The sequence below is a fragment of the Leptopilina boulardi genome, unplaced genomic scaffold, assembly GCF_019393585.1.
Source record: "Leptopilina boulardi isolate dan_hultmark-lab unplaced genomic scaffold, ZJU_Lbou_2.1 LbouV2_216, whole genome shotgun sequence".
NCBI classification, from domain to species: domain Eukaryota; kingdom Metazoa; phylum Arthropoda; class Insecta; order Hymenoptera; family Figitidae; genus Leptopilina; species Leptopilina boulardi.
In genome coordinates this window covers 684,164-704,826 of record NW_026137770.1, presented here as the reverse complement: position 1 = coordinate 704,826, position 20,663 = coordinate 684,164, and the positions used below count along the sequence as shown (strand labels likewise).

The 20,663-nt window shown below is 30.2% G+C and overlaps 1 long non-coding RNA gene across 1 annotated transcript in view; it reads left to right on the top strand.

The window, feature by feature from the left end:
• Positions 1-20,013, top strand: part of LOC127279554 (uncharacterized) — a 107,398-nt gene extending 87,385 nt beyond the window's left edge. Inside the window, exons 2-3 of the long non-coding RNA XR_007842648.1 lie at positions 13,564-13,621; positions 19,646-20,013. This is a non-coding gene — a long non-coding RNA (uncharacterized LOC127279554). The remainder of the gene's footprint in view (positions 1-13,563; positions 13,622-19,645) is intronic.
• Positions 20,014-20,663: the final 650 nt, after the last annotated feature.

Genomic DNA, 20,663 nt, shown 5'->3' with positions numbered 1-20,663 from the left:
ATCGACTATTCGATTATTCGAATTTAAAAAGGTATTTAAGATTAAGAATAAATTTTGGAAATTAATAAAGTATATGATTGACTTAAATTTGCAGTATCTGTATAAAAATTAACAACCGAATTAATGTTTCTTTGTATGTAAATCATTTCAATCTGTTTTCTTTTAAATTCATTTATTTCGGTATTTAAAATAGAAATGTTCTTGAAATCAAAATTATGTCTATATCGAGTTGCGTGGAAAGAAATACCAGTATTAGTTTTTTTATTTATAATGGATAACTCGTGTTGATGAACTCTATCACATAAATGTTGTAACGATTGGCCAATATAAAATTTTTGGCATTTAATACACGGAATTTTATAAACATTGTAAGTTTTTTTTAAAAAAAAGGTACATTATCTTTAAAATTATGTGGAAAAATATTTTTTTGTAAAGTTTTGTCTATTGAAAAAATGAGAGTTGAATTTGTTTGTATGAAAATTTTATATAAAACAGAATCGTAACCTTGTATATATAAGGAAAAACAAATCTATTTGGATGCTCATTATCGTTATCAAACCTATTAAATCTAGTTAAGGGATTCAAAATTTTAAAATAACGACTACTTATTTTTTTATCTAAAAGTGACGGAGGATAACCATTTTCTAATAAAGTTTCTTTATTGAAAGTTAAATTTTCTAAATGATAACGTGAATGTGAAAATTTTATTGCTTTAGCAACTAGAGAATAAATCACACCTACTTTTTGTGATAAAGGATGATGAGATGCAAAGTTAATATATCTTCCAGACCAAGTTTTTTATGAAACCAATTAGTTAAAAGTAAATTATTTTCTATTATTAATGATAAATCAGAAAATAATACCGATAATGCGCTTTAAATTTCAAAGAGGGTTCAACCTTGATTGAAAGGACCAACCCTGACTTGATTTTTTTTGTTTTTTAAATGTTCAGAACTTTTGTAATTTTAGACTAATTAATTTATGATCTTTAGCAAAAGTGTTCCTCTTTTGTAGATCATTCCAAAAATGTAACTCAATTGACTAAATTTATTTATTTTTTAAAAATTATAAACAAAGTTCAAAAGGGGGTCCAACCCTAACTGCATTCTCTTACCTATACAATAAATATACACGTATACAATAAACAAGTTATAGAGTAAAGATCTCGTATATTCAGACAAAAATATTATTTGTCCTGAAATATATCAATGCGGCACAGAAAATTTCGAATGGAGGAAAAAATGTGTATCGTCATAGTCCTTCTGTTTCGAACAGTATCCCACGATGCATTGGACAGTTGCCAAACGTATAGTCGGTGGTTTGTCGAGAGTGCAATGGCAGCAGCGAGGTTGAGAAAACGAGGGCATAGAAACAAGCAGAGATAGAAAGAAATGATGACGATGAGAGATATAAAATAAAATACAAAATGAAGGTACTACGAGTCGGAGAAAAAAATATATGTGTACATATAAAGTTTCTATGGAAACGTGTAAACATATCACATTCACAAGTTAAAGATATATTTCTCTCTCTTTTCATTCTTATGTCATTTTTACTTCCATAATATTTTCGTACATCTATTTTCTTGCAAATTAGGTATTCTCTTGATAGATTGCTCATTATATTTTTTTAATAATTTTTTTTTACTTCTGGTTTTCAGTGATATTTTATCATTTGAGCAACAACAAAAAAAAAAGATATTATTAGAATTTCGAATTCACTAAAAAAGTAATGGACAACAAATTTAAAATTGCATCGCTGATGAAGTCAATTCACTGACAATATGGCGAAAAAATATAACGTTATAAATATTAAACTGATATAGGACAAGATGATTGTAGAGTAGATGATTTTATTAAAAGGCGTTAAACGAGAAAAACATCGTTCCAATCAACTAGATTTAGTATTAGATTTCATTATTTCCGAAAAAAAATTACAGGAAACGCGCGACGAGAGCAAAAAGATACTTAGAGAGATACAGATAGCGACTTAAAACTTTTCGATGCTTTTACGAGTAAACTTATTGCAAATCGATTCAGTGTCAGCCCAGACAGCACGTAATCTTGCGGCAAACTTGCCATGCAATATTACCAACCTTGCACAGCAAGCTTGCCGCATGTTTTAAATGTCCCACCTAACCCAAGCTTGCATGGTAAGCTTGCCGAAAGATTGCAGTGTAAGGTTAATGCAAGATTGCAAAGTAAAATTGCATGGTAAGCTTGCCGAAAGATTGCAGTGTAAGGTTACTGCAATATTGCACAGTAAGATTATCGCAAGATTGCCCAGTAAGCTTGCACGGTAAGCTTGTCGCAAGGTTGATGCAAGATTGACAAATAACCTTGCCCAATCAGCAGAGAAGTTTGCATTGAAAATGAGCACTATGCGCACTTGCAAACATAAGCACTTACGGCTGCGCAGTAAATTTTTTTGACCTCCCAGGAGCTGGTGCTCAATGTATGTACAAAAATAAATTTCCTCCCCCCCAAAAATTTTTTGTTATATTCCGCAAGCTTGCGCCAAGCTTGCCATAAGGTTGCCGAGCAAACTTACATGGCAAGCTTGCTGCAACCTTCTGTGCTGATTGGCAAGGTTATTTGGCAACCTTGCACCAACCTTGCGGCAAGCTTACGGTGCAAGCTTACTGAGAAATCTTGCGATAATCTTACTGTGCAATCTTGCAGTAACCTTACATTGCAATCTTTCGGCAAGCTTACCATGCAAGCTTGGGTTAGGTGGGACATTTGAAGCTTGCGGCAAACTTGCCATGCAAGGTTGTCAATATTGCGCGGCTATCTGGGAGTGTTTTGTTCTAAACAAAAAAATAGGAAGCAAAATCCTACAAAGCATATGAAATTTATTAATTAGCTCTTTCTTATTATAATTCTTTTTTAAAAAACTGTTTTGTACTATCAGTAATTGTTTTTCATATTTAAAAAATAAATTCACAGTAAAATATAATATCTATGTTTAAGATATTTAGTCCGACATTTTGAATTTTTAAAATTTGACATCATATTTGTAATCAGCGAAGCCAAACATTAAAGAAGGTTGAATATCAAACTTCTGCATACTTGAGTTAATAATAGTCACATTAATTCGGCTCTGCATTTAAATTAATTTATTTTTGGTGAACCGATGCGTATGTTTGTGCAAAATTCAATTATTGTTATTGTGTATGTCATTATTGTGATGTTGTTCTTTTGCTCTAATTAGCATCATATTATTATAAATCTAATTTTACTATCAAAATTGTATTATCCAATGTCCTAAAATTTATAAATTCTGTTGAAGAGATGAAGGAAATGAAAACGCTATGGAGTAGCAGGGAAAAATTAACGAGAGTCATATTAGAAAGAGGTACTAGAAAAATTACTAGAGTGACAACACTTTAGTAACTACAATAACCTCTGTTTGTTTGAAATTTCCCTACTTTATTACTTCTACTTACAAAAGTGACACCATTCATGTGCTGTAATATTTTCAAAAATACCACAGAAAATGAGATGCGTTGAACAATATTCAACGTATCGTTACCCAGAAATAATGATATTATCACAGTAGCTGTCACTTCTGAAATTAAATTACTAAATACAGTAATAAATTTTTCGTTTTTAAATAGCATAATTGGAAATATTTAAACATTATAATATTATCACTTTTGTGAAGCGCATGATTATCCCATAAAAATAATTAGTTACAATTTTCATTTTAAATAATTCTTATTACAAATAATTATTTTTTTGACGAATTTTCATTTCTTGAATTAGAATTTGTCAAAATTAATTTTAAAACGAATTTTTACGAAGAATATTCATTTGTTCGAATTATTATTTATCAGAATTTTCATTTAACCGATTTTTCATATTTTTTACATTACAGAAAATTCATTCAACAGAATTTCTATTTGATCTAATTTTTATTTGACGCAGAACTTTCATTTGCTTGAATAAACATTTTGGCTCAAATTTTAAAATTAACAAATTCAAATTTTTTGGTTGATTTCTGATTGGTTAATTTTAAAATTCGTGTTCAATAGTTTCAAATACAAAAGTTAGAATTTTAGGTATTATTTACGCGTCTAAAAAAATCACTTTTCAATACACTACTTCATTTAAAAGCTCAGCTAAAAAAAATGTTAAACGAAATAAAATATTGAAAGGAATACAATATAATATGAGGAGAAAAAAAGTGTGAATTTTATGGTCGCTTCCTTTTGTGATTTCCGTTTCAAGTAGCCGGAAGAATAATATCATCGCAGTTACGAGCACTCAATGCCGCGAGGGAAAAAAGGTCTTGTCGCAAACGCGAGACTACTTTCAGCAATCGTGTGAGTGGCGCGTTTTCTAACCCAGCAATCTCCGAGTTCAACCATAACTGAGTCGTCAATATTACATAGCTTCGGGCTGATATTCGAGCGTTATTCTTTTTCTTTCTCTCATACTAGTTTTCTTCTTCTTCTTCTTCTTTTACCTTCTCTTTAAGAATTGAACCTCTATCAAATAAACCATGAGCACAATAAATACAATTTACCCACATTGCGTGACTCTTAACACATAGTAATAAATATTTTACAAGTTTATAATACAAAGCACTAATTTTATTTTAGATAGGTCCTTCATGACTTTTTCGTTTAATCTAATTTGACTTTCTCGATAATTCACTCAAACAATAGCAGTATATTATTCATTAAAATTTACCATTATCAATTATTTTATATTTAAACAATTATAGTACAATTAAAAAGCATTTATTTCAACAACTCGCGAAACATATTTAAAAGGGTCAGTAAAATTATTAGCGTAGTTCCTTCTTTCCATAAAAAAAGGTTATCAATAATAAGTCTTTTTTTTTCTAAAATACTTTTTATATTTCGAGACTGCAGCTTTAAATCATTGTTAATGTCCGTTGTATTTATGAGAGGGTCAAGCATAAAAATAAAACTGTGGATGATATAAATTCCAATCTGAAATCGTATAGTCACTGTATGAAATTTAAATGCGGAAAATGGTTTACTTTAGTTATAAAGCCAGTGACTGTCTCGAAGGATTGAAACCATTTATATTTGACCGTTTAAGAGATCGTTTTATAAAATATATGAATTCATATTTCTTACAAGGCATATACAAAAGTATATATATATATATAAATTTGCATAAGCGACTTTATTGCACCAAGTTAAAGTCGTGTATACTCGTAGACACGCGACCACAATAGAAAGTTAATGCCACTTGCAACGCGAAATATATATACATATATATATATATACATAAAAATATTTTTTTGTCTCACAAAATATATACGTATACTAAAAAAGCTTTGTCAAGATTCAAGAATTGAGTTAAGAACAAAACTATGTTCGCTGAAAATAACAAGCCGTTATCGTTCATTATAGTATTACTATTATACAATTGCCAACTTCCTTTTTTTTGCATTCTTTTTTTTTTCTTTTTTAAGATAAAATTTCTTTGTCAGAAAAATTAGTCTTTGAACAGTAATTTAGCCAATAGGAGAATTAAAAGTGCTCGATGAAGTAATTCCACTTTCACTGTTTTTAATTTTCACTTTTTTTTTACTTCTGCTTCCACTGATTTTTACTTTCATTTTTACTTCCACTGATTCTAATTTTCACTCATATTTTCACTTTAACTGCCAATTCCACTGATTTTAATTTTAACACTTATTTTTAATTTCACTTTCACTCATTAGATATTAGTGAAAGTGAAAATTAAATTGAGACTAGAATTAAGAATCAGTGCACTGAGAAAACTGTTTGGTATCATGTATCAAAGTTTGGTTGTCCCTACCAAATTTTTTATTTGATATATGTGCAACTAACCCGTTTGGTTGGGAGTACTAAATTTTTTTGTCCAACCGTTAAATTTCGCTCAATTGAATTATTTAGTAGGTGTAACCAAATAATTTAGTCTACGTAATAAATACATTTATTAGAATGAATAAAAAAGTTCTGTTGACGTAAATAAAATTTAGTTATTTCAACTTACTGTTTTCGTTGATTAAAAAAATTTTTTTTTAGAAATAACTAAATAATTTATTTTATATAAAATAGTTTATTTGGTCATTTTTACGATTTTGTATAAAAAATAAGGTATTTTAATTCAAGAGAGATGAGATTAATAATATAACTTTATTAAATTCATTATGCTTAGACATTACAAAAATAATTTATCTTCCCGTAAGTACACACTACGCGCGTTTCATGAAATATCTCAAAATGATATCGCATAAAATTGAGGAGCAAGTTTTCAAAAGTTGATACGGAATGCCACGAGGCATTCTAACCCCCATTTTCTTAGCAAACGTTTTGTCACTTCGTCAGCCATTCTTTCGAAATAAAAGAAACACTTTCAGTACACTTTTAAAAAATAAATATTTATAAAACTTTAATGACACTGCTACGATAATAGACCAGCCGAACAATAAAAACACATGACATAAATGATCGGATAAGCATAACGCGGAAGAGGTCCACGACTGACTAGGCCCTACGACTGACGCCACATTTTCGAGAACAGCGCGTGCGCAATTCTGCGTGCCAGCGATTTAGTACGGAGAACCAAACTGTTTAGTTCGTAGACATGAAACCTTCAAAAATATTTTTTGGTAGAGCAAACTAAATTTTTCGATTGATTGCCACTTTCTTTTCTGTTGTGCCAACCATACTTTAGTAAGGCCAACTAAAAATGCTTAACTAAATTATTTTCTTATTATTACGATATTATTTTTCTCAGTGTGGAAGTGAAAATATAAGTTAAAATTAATATCAGTTGACGTAATAGTGAAAATGAAAGTGAAAATTAGAATCGACAGAAGTGTAAGTGAAAGTGAAAATTAAAATCAGTGGAAGTAAAAAAGTACCCAAATATCACAACATGTTGCCATAATATTGCAGCAATATTACATGTCAATAAAGCGAATATTGCTGCAAAATTGATTATGTCCGCCCTGCGGGAATATTGCATCAGAATTACCAATGACCCTACCTAAACGCTACTGCGCTTGCATTACGACAACTCTCTTATAGGTCGAAAAAAGCGCGTTTATATAAAATGCTTAATAATAAGAAAACGTTAATAAAGCAATATAAAAATATTTTCACTATTCAATTTATTTTTTTTTTGTTAATTATATTGCTTCCTAATAAAAAATATTAATTTACTTAATCTACTTAAGTATGTGAAACAAATAATAATAATAGGATACTAATAATTTTATTATATTTATATCATTATTGTTATTATTTAATTATAAAATATATAATCTATTATTATTATTATCATTAAATTATTATTAATTAATTATCCATGATATATACATATATATTTTTACAAAAATTCGATTCATTTTTTTGAAATATATAGATGTAATACATTCATAGATAATTAATTAATAACAATTTATTGAAAATATTGATAACTAGCTGTCGCACCCGTCTTCGACGGTTATAATATTTAGATTTAATAAATTTTGAAATTTATAATTACATCCAACTATACGTGTTCTCCTGTATTAAAATATCTTTTTATAAATTTTTAATTATTATTTATTCAATTCAATTTAATTTTTTCACTGCTTTTAATAAAATTAAAATAATTTAAAATTGTATTTAATTTTATAGTATTGAAAATAAAAATTATTTTAATCAATACAATTTAAATTAAAATTTTAAAAAACTTTAAAAATTATTTGAAGAATAAATTTTTAATAGAAAAATTTCTTTTAAAAATTTATTCTTCAAATAATTTTTAAAGTTTTTTAAAATTTTAATTTAAATTGTATTGATTAAAATAATTTTTATTTTCAATACTATAAAATTAAATACAATTTTAAATTATTTTAATTTTATTAAAAGCAGTGAAAAAATTAAATTGAATTGAATAAATAATAATTAAAAATTTATAAAAAGATATTTTAATACAGGAGAACACGTATAGTTGGATGTAATTATGAAAATAATTTAATTTTATTATATTTATTATATTATATTTAAGTTTATTTAGTTTATTTAGTTTTATTATATTTAAAAAAATAATTTGTATCTATAATAATAATAATAATAATAATATTCAATAATAATAATAATAATTTAAATATAATAATTGTTAATTTCAAAGAGTAAAAAAGTAATTTTCGATTTTTTATTTTTACAATATCTGATTTCATATTCAGATTTGCAATTATTAATTTTAAAATTCTGATAAAATTCTTAAATTAAAATTCTTAAAATTTCTTGTTAAAAGCATACTTAATTGGTCACAAAATTTTAAAAAAAGAACGTTTAGTAAAGAATTATCAAAAAATAAAAAATGTTAAATTTTAAAAATTTTTTGAAAGTGTCATATTTTTGTTTAAATTAATATTTTTCATTGGTGTGCAGCTAAGATTGCGTTTAATACCCAACAGACTAAAAACATTATTGTTTTACTTATAAAAAGTTGAACATAACGAATTCTTATATTACAATGTTATTAAAAAAATTGGAAATTCAAAAATTTGATTTAGACTTTTAAATTCAGACTATTTACTTAATTTAATAAAAAAATTGATTGTATTTATGTGAAAAAATTAGGTACAAATAGTTTCAAATCAATCTGACAAAAAATAAAAAATTTGCATTTTTTTGATTTTTTAAAATTTTTTGAAAAAATGTTATAACTTTCGTTCATGTTAATATTTTTTAATCAAATATGGCTGAGATTTTAAGTTACGTTAAGACTGAATACACTGCCAAGTTTCACCTCAATCGGTTGAGCCGTTTTAAAGTTGTGCCGGTACAAAATATTGACGACAGACAGACAGATAGACAGACAGACAGAATTTTTATTTATGGCATATTTGTTATCTTTACTACTTAAAATGATAAACTGTGCAAGAAAAAATTAATTTGGAGCAATGTACAGACAAAAGTCTGATTTTATTAATATAGATATTAATTAATTAATAAATATTATATTGATGATAATAATAATAGATTATAAATATTTTATTTAAAAAATAATTATAATAATGATATAAATATAATAAAATTATTATATTCTTAAGTAAATTAAGGAAGTTAGTATTTTTTTATTAGGCAGCAATATAATTAACAAAAAAAATAAATTCAGTAGTGAAAATATTTTTATATTGGTTTTCTTATTTTTAAGCATTTTATATGAGCGCGCTTTTTTCGACCTATAAGAGAGTTGTTGTAGCGCAAGCGCAGTAGCGTTTATGTACGGTCATTGGCAACTGTGTATTGCATAGCAATATTGATGGTAATATTAAGTCAATATTGCCTACAATATTTGCATAGTAATAACTATTTAATCTTACGCGAAGCAATATTGTCACAATATTTCCTAAATATTACCGTACAATATTCCCGCAGGGTGGACATAATCAATGTTGCCTCAAAAATTTTGGTGCAATATACGCAACATTGTTATGTAATATTAATGCAATATTGTGGCAACATGTTGTTTGTTTTAAACATTTTAATTAAAAAACAATAACATTAAATATAAATTAGCTAAATTTAACAAAACATTGCATTATAAAATTCAACGACAATTTAACACAATATAAAAAAAATTTGATATTTTATCAAACTCAAATTTACTAGAAACATTTTTATCTAATTTAATTGCCAATTAGTTGAGATTTTTTTTCATTTATTTCCAAGTCTTACATTATTCATTTCACATATCGAGCGAAGAAAATATTTTCAAAACCCTTCGAAGCATTCGATTTGACAATATATACAATATATATTACGCACATTTTTTCTCTAATACTAAAAGGAAAGCTCCCTGTCACGGTTTAATATTGAGACGCGCAACAAATTGAATGAAAAAAAATACAAATGATGTTATTTCTGAAAGTTGAAAAAACTGGGTTGAAGATGTTTATTCCGCAATACAGAAAAAAAGAATAAAACGTTCTTTGTTGTGACTCTAGTGAATATTGCTAAATTCGAAAAGAAATTTTACAGCACATTGAAAAAACATCCTGCCAATTTGCCTCATTTGCTTTTTTTCATTTTTCATAAAATATTTTCCTTCCTATAAATATTTAGGAGACCTCACATTTTACATTCTACATGTAAATTATGAAAAAAAATGAGATAAATATTTATTGAAAAAAAATATTTTTGTAAAGGAAATCTATGAAGAAACTAGGCAGCGTTCTCTGCTACTAATTTTTAATTTGGATGATTAAAATGAAAAAAAAAATTTCATTTCTATGCTAAAAAGACATTTTTACATTTTTTTTAACTTCTTGTGAAATTTTTTATGTATTTCGTAAAATTTAATTTGAATAGTAACAGTATATTTTTGATACGAACACATTTTTGACAGTCATTTGTTTATTCGTAGCAAAAATACTGTTATCATCCAAATTGAAATTTTGCGAAGTATATCGAAACTTGGAAAATTAAATTCGTTGTAACTTCGTGAAAAAATTTTTTTTTCAGCCAAACAAAAACAATACGTTTCATCTAAAAAGCTTTGAAAAACAATTCGGAGAAAAAATTGATTTTCAGCTCTGATGATGTTTAGCTTGCCTGATTTGATAAATGAACAAAAAAAATTAATGAAATTACGCGTTGCTAAAAGAATATATTCTATAAATAAAAAATAATTATTAACAAATAACCATGTACTACTCTACTTGATAAGCGAAACAAAAATAGAGAAGCTTTTGGAATCAAATAAATATTCAGATATAGACACAAGAATAGAAGGTATAAACTGGTTATTCCAATATCCGCAGAGACGGAAGATTTTATTTGTACCAAACAAGCGCTCTTTTGTACACCGATATATTGAATATTGTTATGCAACCAAGTGGGCTTTTTGTTGTCTGAATGATTATTAATTATCATTCCTGGGCTTGTAATGTCGAGACCGACAATGTGATAATGGTTCTATTGCTCAACTAGAAACGCAAATTAATTATTCATCCTCTACAATGTATAGGTTTCCCTCCTATTCGCGAGTGTCATATAATAAGCACTGTCACGTACATACAAATACGTATGTGCTCATGCTCAGAAATACGCGTATTATATATACATGAAAAGTGAATAATATACAAATATAAAAGATCATGATATACATTTATTTTGTTTATTTTTTTCAAGAATTAATCTTTGAAATTTTATTTCAATGTTGCTTTAATGATAGTGGGTGGGTGTTGATACATGGTAATGTCACACCCATTTCTCTCTTCGCTTCATGTCATCATCAGAATGGAAATTTATGTGCAATTGACGTCTATAAACCACTAAATCGACCAAGAACTAATGTGCAAGAGATGAGAATTGTATGTATTCTCAATGGATTGCCAATTGGGTAATAGCTCTAATGAAATAAGCTGCAATATCATACATTCTAATTGTTGTCCTCAAGTTCCTTAAGAATATTGAACAATAATTATAATATTGATCAAGTTTAGATAATCTATTGAGAATATGTACTGTGACGTGGGATCTTGCTATCGCTACCCTTGCCGTTGACGAACTTTCTGGTCTATTTAGCTTTGGTTCTTGCGAGAGTCTTTTTGGTTTCCTCGAGGGCAGACCTAAAGACTCTGCATGCTCGTTGGTTGAGAGAAACCTTGTCGCCGGACTTCGCTTTACACAAGAAGCAACTGGGGCTGCTCTTGCAATCTGCAAACTTTTGATCGGCTTCCCCGCTCTTAAAGCACGCAGCTGATCTGTCTGCTTCCTTGCAGCTTCTTTCTAGATGGCCGTAACCCAGGCATCGATGACACCGCACAACCATGACTCTGATTCTTATTTGTCAGCACGTAAAGCCAATCTTTATGCGCCCAATTCCTCCAGTCTGGCAGCCTCTTCTTGGCGGTGACAACTGCGAGCTTTATCCCTCGCTTTTTGGGTCCTAAGACCGTCACCTTCCTGGCTTTCCGAGTTCTCATTCCAGCGCTTCCTGAACTTCTGCTTCATGGGTAAGGAAATCCTGGTCGCGGATCTCCAGTGTAAAAATCCGATCCACCGTCTGCACCTTACTCATGCTGCCAACAGCCTTAATACCTCGGCGGTAAAAGCTACCTAGTCCGAGTCACCTCCAATCCTGATCAAGAGGTCTCTTTTTAGTTGGCCTTGCCCCCAAGACTCTCGTATGGCTAGTGACAGGATTAACTTTCTTGCGGAGCTTTCCCAACACATCAGCATACGTCTTACCTGAAGCGACTCGGACGACAACTGTTGATCCTCTCGAATACTTTGTCTTGTTGGACTGCTTCGGTTTCGGTGCCTCCGTCGCCTTGGCATCCTTCTTTAATGGAGGTGCTTCCTCCTTTTTCTTTTTTACTTCGGCTTTTTTCTCTTCCGGACTCCCGGTACTTCGTTTCTTCTTTTGCGCTCCCATGACAGCGCGTCGAAGACGTTTCTCATAGATACGCTCTCTCTTGTTGTTCCGGTCCTCCCGGTTTCATGCTGTATAGCCTAAAGCGGAGTTCAATTTCACATCCCCTTTATCAGCTTCTCCGTGCTTCTGCTTCGCCATATTTACAAAGTCCTGAAGAACCTTTAATCCATCCTTGATCGTTCGATTAACGTTCTTCTGGATGTCGCAAGATTTCACCATCTTGACGACCTCCTCTTCAATCTTCAGAAGGAACTCAGATTCTTCCTTCCTCAAACTGACGCATATTTCGCGTTTCTCGTTTATGGCCTCGTTGGTCAGACGAAATCAAACTTCTTCCGCTGCTGACACTCGAAACCCTTGAAGCACTTCCTCTTCTACTCCTAAGTCTTTCCAAACGAATCTGGGGAACCTTAAGAAACTGGGTGCCTCCATGGTCCATCCTCCTTGTGGCATTGAATGCTGCAGCACCTAAGGTGTTCAATACTGCAGCACTGTTTTCACTGGATTTCGATGCTGGAAAGCCAACTTGCTCACCTCCAGCAGGGCCGGCACTGGGGTATGTCTCCCTTGCACTGTAAACGACCTTATTCAATCCTTTGTTTTCCATATGTATATTTTTCCTCACTTTACATCTTGGTTTTTGGAAGTCCTTTAGTGAAAGGCCCCACCACCATGACAAGGTCTACAAAGAATTTACAAGCCTCTTGATAGCGGACAACCATCGGTAGAGTTAGCATTAATATTTACAAAATTATTTACAAGTATTGTTGCCTATTTATTTAAATGCTTAGAAAATTTTGAAAACAATGAACGTTATAGAATTTTGCAGTTTACTAACATATAACCTAAAAGTATAAATTTCATTTGTATTTGAATTTCTTATTTATCACTCTCAACTGTTTTAAAAATTATTTATTCCTTTCAAAAAATTTTACATTTTTTTTAGAAATAAATAGCATGTTTTAAACTTGATATAACCTTGTTACATCCCGATTTTGCACAAATTTTGTTGATGTAACTATATTATCACAAAATAAAGTTTATGTAAATTAAATCATTATTATAGTTATGGTAAAATATTGCATAAAAGCCTATATTAATTAATTAATTTGATTGCTAAAAATTTTAAATAATTTTAATTATTAATAATGTTATTATTATTATGTTGCAGCTTTATCGCCTGTCGAAGTTAGATGTACGTAAACGATAATAATCTGTCAAAGCTGCAGGTAGGTACTTAGTACAAGTATATTCTAAGTAAATTCTGATGAAATAATTTGTGTACACTGAGTGTAACTCCTACTACATTTACTTTGTAGCAGTATTAATAATTTTATTGTTGGACTGAATATTTTATTACAATAAATAAAATAATGGTATATTTTTAGTTTTTTCATTTCATAATAATATGAATATAAGACAGCTGTTAAGTTAAAGAGTTGTTTCTGTTGCTTGTGTTATTTTAACATTATGTGATTGTTGTGATTCCACATGTAAATGTTTCCCGTAGAATTTCTCGCAAAATATTTGATAGCTTTTGAGCTAAAATTGAATTTTCTCCAAATATGCAATTTTTTGATAAAACATTGATAATCTGGCACATGACAATGAATCGTTATACTATTTTTGAGCTCTTCACAAAAATTTAGCACAATCTATCAAGTATTATTATCAAAGCTAAACTAGTTAAAATCAAAGAAATTAAAATTAGTATAAACACTATAGAAAATTGTAAAAATATCTATTGAATAATTCATTTATAAATCAGTTTCGAGTGTAATATATTTTAATAAAATAATAATAAATTTTATTTTAAAAAAACAGAATTCATTGAAATGCAGAAAAATATTAGCAGTAAATATTGAAGTTCTTTTGATATTCAATTATTTCTCTTTGTCATATTTGAAATGTTTATTAAAAAAAAGTCAAGTATAATTGTCTTGTATAGAATCACAATTTCTATATCTCGGATTTCTGTTGATTTAAAATTCAATATTCTCAGGTTATTACTTTTATACAGTTTTTATTTTTCGATTGATTCGTTTAATTTATTTTCCATATTACATGAGAAATTTTATAAAACATAAATGTATATTTTATTCCATTTAATATATCCTTGATATAAAATACATAATGAAGGTACTCCATTTTGCAGCAAAAGAAGGAGATATATATTTCACTTTTATACCTGCATATTTAAAAGAATGAAAAAAGTCAACAAGTAATTGAACGTCATGATTTTTCATTTTCACTAAAATAAGATTTTTGAGAGAAAGAAAAAAAAGGCGCCTATGAATAATATGAGGCAGACCTAAATTTGTAGATATATCATATGTGTCGAGTTTTCCATATATATGTGTGCTTATTAACATATAGCTAGTATTATAAATAGAGTGGTTGTATAGATGGGGCAAAACTTCTGAAGTGATCCAATAGCAAAAATGTGAACATTCGATTTTTTGAAAATAAACAAATAAATTTTGAGTGTCAATTACTATTTGTCAATTTTTTTCATTCTTTTATACAGTAGTTATGATTTTTCAAAAAATCTAATGTTAAAATTACACAAAAATTTTTTATCCTCTTCTCCTTCTACAGTTTTTGATAAAAATAACACAGCCACACAAAAAAGTGCCCGGGTTGGGAGATCACAGTACCCTATCACCATGTATTTTGGGCCGCTAAACAAATATGAAGTCTGTTTTGCTCCTGCACGTGTACGTTTCTTCCTAACCTCAAAAAACATGTCACATTTTTGGTGGTATACGATTTTTTTAAATTGATGGATTTATATGAAACTGGGTATTTAGGGGTTTTTGAGGTCGCAGATTACGAATCTGATGTCAGATTTCGAAAATTCAAAATGGCGGATCCAATATGGCGGATGAAAAAATGAAAATCATTCAGATCGGCTTAAAAATTGTTTCTCGTGAGTTTTTAGAGTCACTGATTCAGAATCTGAAGTCAGTTTTTCAAAATTAAAAATGACTGATCTAATCTGGCGGACGAAAAAAAGAAAATCATTCAGAACGGCTTGAAAATTTTATAGCTATTTGGCTAAGTCCCTGGATAATGGCTTTGATGCCGTCATGGCAGACACACGTAGGAAAAGTGTTATGATGCAGGGCTTCGGAAACCCAGTATCGGCGGATGAGAGTGAGAAAGCAGGCTCTCAGGCGTCGAAATGCAATTACTGCAGCTCTTCATTAGTTGGTGACTTAGCTGATGTATAGTACGTCACGACAAGAAAACAACATAAGATTGACTCACAACTTCATAATTGTAGCAAAAACCGAGATGCTTTTTGTTACATTTGCATTAAATTTGAGATAAGATCTTTGCGGCATAGGATTGATGCTGAAATAAGCGAAATGTATAACGAAATTTTCGGTTTTGAGATCTATCAGCGTACCAACTGGGTTCCGCAAATCATTTGTAACTTATGCAGAAAGATGCTCTTTTTTTGGAAAAAAATAAAAATCGGGAGTCCATCAAATACTTAAATCCAACAATCTGGAAAACACATCAAAGTGAAGAAGATTGTTACTTTTGTATGAATAATATAGTTGGTATCAGTTTTAAACATAGACACAAAATTTCTTATGTCACCGTCTCATCAGTGACATCTGCAATCTTAGTGTGATCAAATAAGTGCAAGACTAATTTAATTGATAACGTCGTACCTAAAAATGATGAAAATATGGAATGTGAGGAAGAATCTGATGAACATAATTCTGCGATCGATAGTAACAACGACAGTGACACAAACTATGTTCCTTATTCTGAAAAAGTAATAGTTCTACCATCATTAACTTCACAATCGGAATTGAATGATCTTGTAAGAGATTTAGGTTTAACCGAAGATGGTGCAGAGTTCTTAGCCGCATATTTTAGATCGAAACATTGTCTGGAATCAGGCACCAAGGTCTCTATTTACCAAGAACGGGAAATAGAATTTCGTAAGTATTTCAAGAAAGATAAGGATTCATCACTGGTATTTTGCACTGATATTAGAGGGCTTATAAATGAATTTAAACAAAATTGCTATAAACCTGAAGATTGGAGACTGTTTTAAAGATGCTTCCAAACAAAGTATAAAAGCAGTTTTACTCCACAATACAAACGTATATGCCCCAATACCAATAGCTCACTCAACTGTCCTGAAGAAAAAATATGAAAATCTAGAATTGCTTTTAATGGAGATTGGTTATAAGGAACATAATTGGCAAATATGTGGTGATTTAAAAATTATTACTTGGCCAACAATCGGGCTTTACCAAAAACCCTTGTTGTTTATGGCGATGGGACAGTCGAGATCGACAAAATCATTATGTAATGATCTGAGTTTATTTGCCAAAGGATTTGCTCGCCGGATGGAGTCCGGGTACCTATTTTGACTAGTTACTTTAAATCTCGGTAGATGGCGTAAAGCGCCATCTACATTTGATTAATTTCGAAACTATTTCTTACTATGATGAAGAGGAAAGGTGTAGTCATTGACGAGTCTTTACTTAAACCTTCAAAAGAGAATGTATTGTTCATAAAAAAGAATAATAAAGTATTAAAAAAGGAGTAATACATAAAATAATATAAGAACAAAAGAATCTATACAATGCAAATAAAATACTAAATTCTAGAAAACATTACTATATAAGAACTAGCTATTCAAGTGGAGCGTTCGCTAAGGCTCCGATCGCGCTCGTCATTAATCCAGAATAAATTTGATTTAAATATATTAACACATTCGTGGTGATGTTGGTCAGGACGACGCATATTACTTTCACGTGGGGTACTTTCTAGAATTTATCCCCTAGACGACGGTACGGATGGATACTAGAGTTGTGCACGCTAGGTCGATTATTATTCGTATTCGGGATGAAGCTAGATATTAGATTCGGTTCCAATATTCATGCCCGACGCGAAGCTAGTGTGAAGTAATATTTACTAGGTGTCTCCTCCACCCGAGGGACACCTCGAGATGGGGAATCGACCTAGTGCATCATCATTTTCAAGAGAGGAGCGCCTCTACTCAACAAGGATGATCCTGGTAGATGTGTGTAACCTGGTTCACCAGTCTTCCACGGGAGCACCCATAGGAAGTCTGGTTCACCAGGAGAAAGGAGGGCGAAGGGTGTTACTGTTCCGCAGGAGCGCCTACAGGAACATGTACAGCTCCTTCTAGGAAGTGAGGAAGGTTCTGGTGTTTAAAGAGACGCACCACTACTGAGCACCAGCTAGCCAGGAGTGAATCGCTTCCAGTTGGTCAGAGAGGCACCTCTAGACGAGTCAGAAGAAGACTGACGAAAAAGCTGCGAAACGAAAGGTATATCACTAGCAGCTAGGTGACAGCGAGTGGTGGGGGAAGAGAGTGTGTGACACTACTACTTACGCTGTCTACTTTCTCTCTTTACGTCTAAAATCTTGATTCCTCCTCTCCACTTAAAGTTGGTTTTATGAAGCAATACGTGAAAGCTCTGGATAAAACTAAGTGTTTAGAGTATCTGCAGACGAAATTCCCAAAAATTTCCGAGGCACAAATTCGAGCTTTATTTAAGAATACAATTTTTCTCTCTAAAATGATTAATTTAGAAAAATCAGCTTGGCTTAGTTTTCAGGCAGTCACAGAAAACTTTTTGGGAAATAGAAAGTCCCTACAATATAAAGTAATTGTGTCAAAATGATTAGGGATTTTAAAAAACTAGAATCTCTAATAAACTTAAAATTACATTTTGTACATTTTCATCTTGATAATTTTCCCGATAATCTCGGTCATTTTAGCGAAGAACAAGGTGAACGTTTTTTTTCAAGCTGATCTGAATGATTTTCATTTTTGCAACCGCCATTTTGGATCCGCCATTTTGAATTTTGAAAAACTGACTTCAGATTCTGAATAAGCAATCCCAAAAACCCCCTAGGAACAATTTTCAAGCCGTTCTGAATGATCTTTATTTTTTCGTCCGCCATATTGGATCCGCCATTTTGAATTTTTAAAATCTAACATCAGATTCGTAATCAGCGATCTCAAAAACCCCCAAATACCCAGTTTCATATAAATCCATCAATTTAAAAAAAATCTTATACCACCAAAAATGTGACATTTTTTTGAGGTTAGGAAGAAACGTACACGTGCAGCAGCCAAACGGACTTCATATTCGTGTTCAGCGGCCTAAAATACATGGGGGTAGGGTACTGTGATCTCCCAACCCGGGCACTTTTTTTTGTGTGGCTGTGATAATTAATAATGGGGATCCTCACGGGCATCTTCTAGATTATGTTCTTTAAAATAATTAGAAACAATGAAAGTTATTACACAGGAAATTACATTGTGACAGTAATTTTAATTATATAAAAAATTAAAAGTCACTAATGAAATTTGTTTTATAAATCTAAAGAATTATCAAAATGATAAAATATATTTCAACCATATTTTTTACACATGTCGTCATTTGTTGGATTACTATAAATATAATGTTTATGTATTTATAAAATTTTTGAAAATAACAACATAGACTCACCAAGTTATCTGCTTTAAATTATTTTTAAACTATTTTTTTATACTTCTATGAACAAATTCAACATTTTAACTGCGTAATAAGAGTATCAAATTTTATTTTAAAGCTATCTTGAAGCATTACTAAATGAAATGAAAATTGCAGCCCGATTTAAGAAATTTTTTTTTTTTTTAATTGGATCACTTCAAAAATGTTGCCTCATATATTTTTCTTTTTTTTTGACATTTCCGTTGAAAACCACCACCAAGTATGGTCGTGTATATATGTACATCGTTTTGCATGGAAACGCGTGGGTGAAGAAAATTCGTTAACTTTTCCCAACACCGCGTCCATTCAAATACCCAGAAACTCTTGATTACCCATCGGTGACTTTCAACTTTTCTAAAAGAAAATTAAAGAACTCAAAAAAGTTTTATTCTGAAAAAAAAAATTTTTTCTATTAAATTTTCAATTTCTTTTAATTTTGTTTTTAAAAATTCATACTTATGTTTGTTTTATTATTCTCTTATTTTTTCAAATATTTTTCTTTTCATTTATTTTCCATATCAAATCGTTATAGTAATTTTTCAAAATGTTGATAGTTGAAAAATACGTGCATATAAACAAATGTAACTAGAATTCGGCGTAAGAAAAATATTTTCTAGTATATATAACTTGTTTGCGATTTAACTATATATTTTTACACAAACACTTGTCAGAAATTCTTGGAAAATAAATGTTGTTTACTACATCTATTTCTAGGTCAATCGATTATGAAATAGAATGCAGAATAGGATTTGGAGTGTTTTGCTGATTTTTAAAGAAAGTTTTTGGCTGTGAAAATTTGATACATGGAAAAACATTTGTTATCATTCTTGTCAAGAGGAGAGAATTCTCACTTGTACACATTTGGCTGCCAATGGAAATCTCAAAAAGTGCAACTATATGCGGAAATTCGAGAGTCACTTTTTCGTGTGTATATGTGTGGCAGAAAACCCCCGTGAAGGCGGTGACCATCAATCAATCAGTGTACAATTTTTGGATGCTGTAAACGACACTGAGTATTTCATGAAATACTAGAAAGTCCCAAAGTACAATAATAATTAATAAAATCTCACTTTTTAAAATTCTAAACAATCATAAAAAAAATTAATTTAAAAATTTGTAATTTTGTAAATTTTTTTTTCTTCTAAAGAATACAAAATTTAATTTAATAACTTGAATTAAATTGAATAGTGGAGGTAAAATCTTTTTTTTTTAAAGTAGAATCGTCTTTTTTAAACTTTCATGCTGTATAAATTACAGATACTTTGATTTCCTACGCGGCACATTCGATTACTGAATAATGTCATACGCCATGTTTTTCTCCGCAGTTCTTCCACCACAGGAAGAGAAAGTTTGGAATATCGATTAGGAATGTACGTAGTGAAATTGAGGTAGAGAAGAGAGAGAGAGAGAGAAAGAGAAAAAAAATGAAATGGATGATACGAGAGGCATCGCGGAGAGCTTTGCTTTTGGCAAAGTGGAAAATGGAATCGAGTAAAAGCTCACTTTCTATATGAGTGGGGAGGACCCAATGTTGATTTTTCTAACGTATATAGAACATTTTCATTTCGAGAAAAGTTCTATACTTTAGTTTTAAACTTTTTGAATTTAGAAGCAAAATCTTCAACTTCTCTTATATATGGAAAGACACGGTTTTACTTGAAGGAGACAAAACTTTTTGCTTTCGCAGCCTCATCAGGAATGAAAAAATGGAGAAAATTGAAAGTAAACGATT